Below are 7,918 nucleotides of genomic sequence, written 5' to 3'. Positions count from 1 at the left end.
GATGCCTCACTAAAGGGTTTTTTGAGACTGATGTGAATACAGTGTTAAGGGAAAGAAATGCACTGATATATACACATATCTATATATAAATATATTACATGCATTGGTAAGGGAAATGAATGCACTGATACATATAAGTGCATATTTTATATGCACTTTAAAATATTTTATATTTCTATTAAAATGAATCTCACACAAATGGGAAATTTAAGTCTTTCTGGTACAATTATCATGCTGTTATTATAATTATTATCTCCAGATAGAAATAACATGTTAAAATTTAGGATGTTCTTTTGATACACTGAGAGCATTCCTTTAAGCTACTGAAAAAAAATAACTGCTTTTTTATAACAAGAATTACACACTTTTTTCCATGCTTTGGCCTCATGTGTAGTTATACATTCTTATATTTCTGATAGGAAATCAGATGTAGTGTAGTTATACTCATGTGTAGTTATACTTTCTTATTTCTGATAGGAAATAACCTTAAATGCAAAGGTCAGAGCCAAATCTCCTAGTTCAGGGGAACAGGAACAAGATGTATCCTAGTACAGGTATCCCTGCAAATTTTAATCTTTTTTCATTTTTAAGCTCAGGAAATTCTTACTGTCAGAGAAGGCTTAGTTTTCAGCTTTAAACTTGCTACAGAAAAGATTTAAAATGTGAAAATTAGATGCAAAACACTCATTGCTACCAAGTCCAGGATTAAAAACAGGCAAATTCTTCCTTTTACTGTAAGTTTTTATTGAATAGGGATCTTCAGACTTAGAGATAGCTATTTGGAGTAGAAAAAATGTGCATAAAATATGTGTATAGATATTTTTCAGCATTCAGTTAAAATATCCAGGGCACACTAGACAGTTTTTCACTAATGAGTTGTATTTTCAAGTGTTCACTCACTCATTGCTCACTTCATCACAACTATAAAGCATCAAATGTTGCATTTTGTAATTACCTCATTAGATTGTGTGCAGTGCTGGGTCCTGTTCCTAAAGATACCTCTGGATAAACCTTACTGTCTCTGTGGAGGCCCCACAAGATGGATTCATGCCAGTGTGAGACTTGGTTTGTTCCTACAGTACCATTTCTTCCCACAGAGAGCATACCAACATTAAGGTATGCTATGTAAAAACAGGAAAGCCTGTTGCTACAAACTATGAAGATGTTTACACATAAGTGACTTAGCAAGACAGAATATTCACTTCCAAGATTATCATGGGATAAGTTTTTAATACACTTTGAGTCCTGGGCTTGTAATGAACAAGAAAGGATGATAAGCAGACATCTTTGAAGTGAAAAGTCTAGGATGACTTTTGAAGCTGGAAAGAGATGAGGAGCAAGTACAATGAGGAATTGCAGAGGATGAGAAATGAACCAAATTACTCTGAAATATACTGACGTGTCATTGACTTCTGTTAGCCAGGCAGGTAGTTATGGTGGTGAAAAACAAACTCACTACATGGCTCTTGTGGTGATGCTACATTTTTTCAAGTTTCATGGTCAGCACAGAAAAAAAATAAAAAAGAGAAAAATAATTCTTATAGTGGTTTGCCAGCAGTGAAGAAAAGGAGCAAATTCAGAGTGTGGCAAAGAACATTCACAGTACCAGGGCATGAGTATGTGACCATAATTATGACTAAAAAATACTGCAGTTGTCACAGGTTTTTTTTGTTATTCCTTAGTGTTTAGTAAAGAAATATGAGTTAAGAAATATACCCATTTAATATGCATTAAAATGGGTATATTCTGCAGATGTTATCATATTTGTAATGTTAGAAAGAAAGCACAAAAAGAACTGTGGAATACTTTTACAGCATCATTAAAATATCAGCACTACTGAGGGCACATCAGGAATCCTGCGTTTCGTTCTGGGCTCCTCAGCAGGAGAGAGACAGGGACATTGTGGAGTGAGCACAGCAAAGGGCCATGGGGCTGGTGAAAGGATTGGAGCATCTTTCCTATGAAGAGAGAGCTGGGACTCTTCAGCCTGGTGAGGTCCCTCACCTGAAGGGAAGGTACAAAGAAGAGGGAGTCAGGCCCATCTCAGTGATGCCCAGTGACAGGACCAGAGGCAATGGGTGAAAACCTAAAAACAGGAGGTTCCCTCTGAACATCAGAAAGGTTTGTAAAGTTTGTTTTTTTGGTTTTTTTTTTTATGGTGAGAGTGACCCAGCACTGGTACAAGTTACCAAGGGAAGTTATGAGTCTCCAACCTTGGAGATACTAAAAAATCTCCAGAACTTAATTTTGGACAATCTTAAGCATGGGGGTTGACTAGATAACTTCCAGAGGTGTCTTCCATCCTCAATCATTCTATGATATGCAACTTAAAAACAACCTAGATTTTCAAAAACTGTTTTTTGATTAAAATTGGCTTTTTGTACACTAAGAAGTCTGCCTTCATGGAATAACAGAATGACAGTCTGCCCTGTCCCCTCTACCCCCTCCCCCCTGAAAAAAAAAAAAAAAGAAGAAGTATTCTTTCAACATAGGAATAAATAAACATAGAAATAATAACATAGGAATAAACATAGAAAGCTTATAGAAGATTCAGTTTGGATGCCATAAGCTTAGATTAAACAGCACCAAGGCAATTTAGTTGCTGAATTATTGTCCACAAAGAGTTTTAATGTTCTTTGGTTTCTACCCTGCACTTCTGTGGTTTTGGCGCCTCAAGGGACTCTGGAGAGCAGATTTACTTTCACTTCTTAATAGAGCAGAGTCATCCTGCCCTCTCGTGGGTGAACAGGCACCCAGAGATTCTGACCAGCTGGAAATCCAATAGGGTTGAAATTTGATGTTCCTGCAGCTCACATGGTTGTGAAGCCCGAGACTTACCACTTAAAGGAAGGTTTTAGAAGTTTTCAAGAGTTTTCTTAGCAAGCCATTATTTGTTATGCAATATTGATAAACCATTGGACAAAACCTGTTTGGAAGATGATGTGTAAAATTGATAGTATATTAAATTGAATGTACAACTGTATGTTCCTTACTCTTTAAAGGGTTGAAAAACTACAGCTGTTGTTTTAGACACAAATCATGCATATCCAGATGTGTTTCAGACCTTGGGAAGACACTGGATACTGTATATCTTGTAGTGAGCAAGGTCCTTGACACAATCTCTGCTAGACAGACAGATCCACAAAAGTGATCAGAAAAACAGTGGGACCTGTGGGACCTGGGACTAATAGGTTGTGACCAGCAAACCAGCTCACAGCTAATCACTAGAGGTGTCCCTCAGAGAGAGATATCAGCACCAGGAATGTTTAGCATCCTTATTGATTACCTTGACGATGGGACAGAATGCACAACCAATGAATTTTCAGACAGAAAATCAAACTGGGGAGGGTTAGCTGACCCACTGGAGCACAGGGCTGCTCTTTTAGACAGCAACAGGCTGAAGAAATGGACTGATGGGAAACCCACAAAGTTCAACCCAAGGCATGTGCAAAGTGCTGAGATGGAACAAACCCATTCAGCAACGACAGCCTGGAGGTCAACCTAATGCAAATTAGCTTTGCAGAAATAGACTGGATGTGCTGGTTGACATTAAAGTGAACACAATTCAGCAGTGTGACCTTGTGACCAAGGTGACCAACAGCAGTCTGCACCTTACTAATGAAAATGTAGTTGTGGAAAGTGATTATTCCCCTGAATGCAGCATTTGTGAGATCATCTCTAGGGCACTATGTCAAGGGCCACAAGTGAGTAGGTACTGACATATTGAAGTCCAGGGGAAGATCACCAAGAGCACAGATCATACAGGGAGAGGACAAGTGTCCCTGTTTCTACCTACAATAATCTAATGAAAAGGCAGAGAGAGAATGGATGGAACCAGAGTCTTCTCAAATGAGCCCAGAAATGGGACAAAAAAAAGTAACTGTGACTAATTAGAACTTAGGAAATTTATATTACATATTAGAAAAAAAATTCCACCATATGCATGTTCCAAAGCTGGAACATGTGCCCAGAGAAGCTGTGGAATCCCCATCCTTGTAAGTGTTCAGGTCTTGTTTGTGTGCACCCTGAAGAGGGGCTGGACCTGAGGACTCCCAGAGGTCCCTTCAAACCTGAATTATCCTGTGATGCTGTGATGTGGAGGAACATTTGAAAGTGTCCAACATCTGTATTTTAAAATTTCTGAGAAACATATGATGCTCTAACAGACACATTATCAGTTCATAACCTGCTTTTTTGACATCAGGGGAAGATAATGCTAAAACTATTGAACATGACTTAACGTATGCTAAGAATCAATATAACTTGTATATAGAGATAATAGATGAAGTTTAGAAAGGACTATTGCCACCTAAGAGCAAACAAGTTTAAACTGTGGTTACAAGAGTTGGATATGTTGCAATTTATGATGGAAATAATTTCAGTTTTTTCAGTTAGCACCTCTATATAGCTTATTTTGGATGGAAAGGAACATGTGAAAAACTGTGAAATAACTGGTCTTCTCTAACTGATTCTCAACTGGTCAGGTCATCAGAGCTTCATTCAAAAATCTGTTTTCCAATCTTAGTGCAAACTTTTGTGTTCATCACGACATTTTCAAAATTAACATCTAAGATGTAGCTATTTTTAGTCAAGTTACATATCTATTATCACACTATGACTTCTCCATTAAAATTGTATTAGTCAGAGAACTAAGAAGTGTAAAGTTTACTCTCCTTTCACTTATGTTCATGTATGACTATGACATTAGTTGAAAGGACCAATTGAACACAGCATTTTCTGCAATGCAGATTAAATCTTGAAACTTGAGAGTATTTCAAAAGAATATGAAAGCAAATAAATGTGAGAGAAGCTCATGGAAAATATTGCTGTAAAAGACTGAGTCAAAAAAAGAAGTTTCCAAACTGTAACTATGAAGACAATCTGTGAAAGTAAAAAGCTGATGACATTTTACTTTACCATTTTTTTGCTGGCTGCTAAAAAGTTTCCAGACTGTCATATAAAATCATTATCATCTTTATGATATCTGCTTTCTTTTAGGTTTTGAAATCAGGTATTAAGTCATAAAACCAAAAGCACTGCAAAGTATCTTCTACACATTTTAAAAGCAGTTATATTTAGTTAGATCCTTAGCTTACTTTCCTGGAGTTGTGCTGATTTACATTATGCAAAGGTCTAATTGTTATAGACATATGCTTCATTCTGTGATGAGGAAAACAAACAAGGTTAGACAGTAAAACACTCCAGGGTTTCTTCTCTTCACCTCTGCAATGAAAAATAGGCAAGAAAGCCAGCCCTGTGTAATCCCTCCCTCCTTTTAAGTGTAGCCTGCTTGTTTTACCTCCAAATAGTCCCCTCCGGTTGAAGTTGGGAACTTTTGCATTAGCAGTTGTCCTGGGTAAAAACCCCAAAATGTAGCTGTCACCAAACAAATGTCTGAAGATGAAAAGGGTGATAGGCAAATAAAAGGATTCCTGAGGGAATGACTTTTTTCCTGATGTTATCAAACTAACTTTATTTAGAAGTACAGTGAATCATTGTGCAGTACTTAGCAGAAAAAGCATTCATGGAATTAACAACGGCAAGCATGCATTTACTTAGGAACAGGACTCAAACAAGAAATATGTCTGTCAGAAACCCCTGACTGAACCACAGTTCCAATATAACAACATTTGGCTAACAAGCAAACTCAACTAATGGCATGATGGCTTATTTAGACGTTAATACATACAATCACAGTGCAGCAATGGAGCTACAAACTTTTTAATGTCCTGAAAGTTAAGTTTCCATTATTATCCCCTTGAAGGGGATGTTGTCATAAAAACTTAAGAGAACCGAAGAACTTAAGAAGAACTACACAAGAACTTTTTCTTTTTTTTTTTTTTTTTTTGTGTGTCTGTGTGTGTGTGTGTGTGTGTGTCTTTTGATGTCTTTGTAGAATATCGGCCTTTCAGTGTTAGCTCTTTGCACCGCCTCATTCTCAAACCAGGCAGCGGGATGGGGAGGAAGCTGTAGCAGAGGCAAAACTTGGTATGCTCAGCCCAATATACTCGTTCCTAGCACTCCGTCCTGCCTCCAGGACGCTCCTACAATGCGCATTCAGCGGAAAAGCGGAGGAAGAGGCGTTTCGGCCCAAGACAGCGGAAGGCATCACCTCCTTAAGCCTTTTCTTCCCCTGAAAGGCTGTGAGAGGGAAGAGGCGCACACACCCCACCCCTCTCCGCCTCCTAAAAAAGCCGAGCATCACTCGCTGTGCCGGCGGGGCGCACCTCGGGGCGTGCGGGGCCCGGCTGGCACCGCTCCGCTCCGCCCGGCCACGCTGCAGCCAGGTAGGGCAGCGGGCCGGGGGAGGCCGAGGCTGGGCGCGGACACCTCATCCCCCCTCGCTCGGAGGAGCCGAGCGCCCGCCCCGCTCACGGCATCCATCCCCGCGGGTGTGCGGGCAGCCGCTCTCGCTGGCCGGAGAGCCCTCCGGGGCACCCTGCCCGTCCCCAGCCCTGCCCGTCCCCAGCCCTGCCCGTCCCCAGCTCTGCCCGTCCCCAGCTCTGCCCGTCCCCAGCTCTGCCCGTCCCCAGCTCTGCCCGTCCCCAGCCCTGCCCGTCCCCAGCTCTGCCCGTCCCCATCCCTGCCCGCTCCAACCCTGCCCGTCCCCAGCTCTGCCTGTCCCCAGCCCTGCCCATTCCCAACCCTGCCCGTCCCCAGCCCTGCCCATTCCCAACCCTGCCCGTCCCCAGCCCTGCCTGTCCGCAGCCCTGCCCGTCCCCAGCTCTGCCCGTCCCCAGCCCTGCCCATTCCCATCCCTGCCCGTCCCCAGCCCTGCCCGTCCCCAGCCCTGCCCGTCCCCATCCCTGCCCGTCCCCAGCCCTGCCCGTCCCCATCCCTGCCCGTCCCCAGCCCTGCCCGTTCCCATCCCTGCCCGTCCCCAGCCCTGCCCGTCCCCAACCTCTCCCTCTCCCACCCAGCCGTGTTTCCCTGTCCATGGCACTGCCCGGTGCTCCCCAGAGTCACCTGTCTCGGACACCTTTGTCCAGGGCCCATGCTGTATTTTTTCCTTATTACCCAGCTGTCATAAACAGTTTAGCTCCTGATAAAGGCTTATTTCAACCCACAGCCCCTGTTGCCATCTCTGCGCTGTCCGCAGCCCTTTTCCTCACACCTGGGTGGCTTTGGAAGAGGCTGGGCTCCTTCAGCGCTGTTGTAAGTGGTAGGAGCAGAAGATTATGCCTAAAACATTTGTGTATCAGCTCTCAAATGGCCTATTAAAAAATATTAATATTAAGGACTTGCTATTAAACTACTCATTAATGCTAGCAGAAATGAATTTCTCCCATCTCCCTTTTCCATTTTCCTTCCTGCAATCAACAGTTCTCTTTTCCCTTTTCAGAAGGTTTTTCAAACTGAAATATCTATGTATTGAATCACTTGCTGAGAGAGACAACTCTGTTTCAGTGATGAATGAGATTCAGAAGAGCTGTAAGTTCAAATTGCAGCTCTCTGGAGTTTGGAAGACTCCCTCTCCATCCACTTTCCACCTGTCAAGACTTGCATAGTAAGTAAACAGCTTTGCTTATGTTCTTTGAAATTAAGACAGATTTTAATTTTTACCAGTAAACTGCAATCCTGGCAGAATGCTGCTTGGATCTAGTATGGTTGTTTGCTAAATATTTTTGTTTTCTTCATCAATGCTGCGTAAATTATGGCACTGTCTGGTAATACTTAAAAAATACTTAAATTCCATAGCTGTTCTTAAAGAGGAAAGACTAGTGCTTTCCTTCCTCAACCCCCAAGATGATGTTTAGAACAGTCACATGTTTAGAAGAACCTGTTGAGGTTTTTTTTAAAAGAAAGTCACAACCCTTCAGGACCAAATTGAGTTTTCCAAAAGTGTTGATCAAAATTAGTTATTTGTCCAAAACTGAGGATCAATCACTTCTGTATTGGCCTAATTTCATTCAAAAAT

The sequence above is a fragment of the Molothrus ater genome, chromosome 2, assembly GCF_012460135.2.
Source record: "Molothrus ater isolate BHLD 08-10-18 breed brown headed cowbird chromosome 2, BPBGC_Mater_1.1, whole genome shotgun sequence".
Classification (NCBI taxonomy): domain Eukaryota; kingdom Metazoa; phylum Chordata; class Aves; order Passeriformes; family Icteridae; genus Molothrus; species Molothrus ater.
This window is presented reverse-complemented; position numbering follows the sequence as displayed.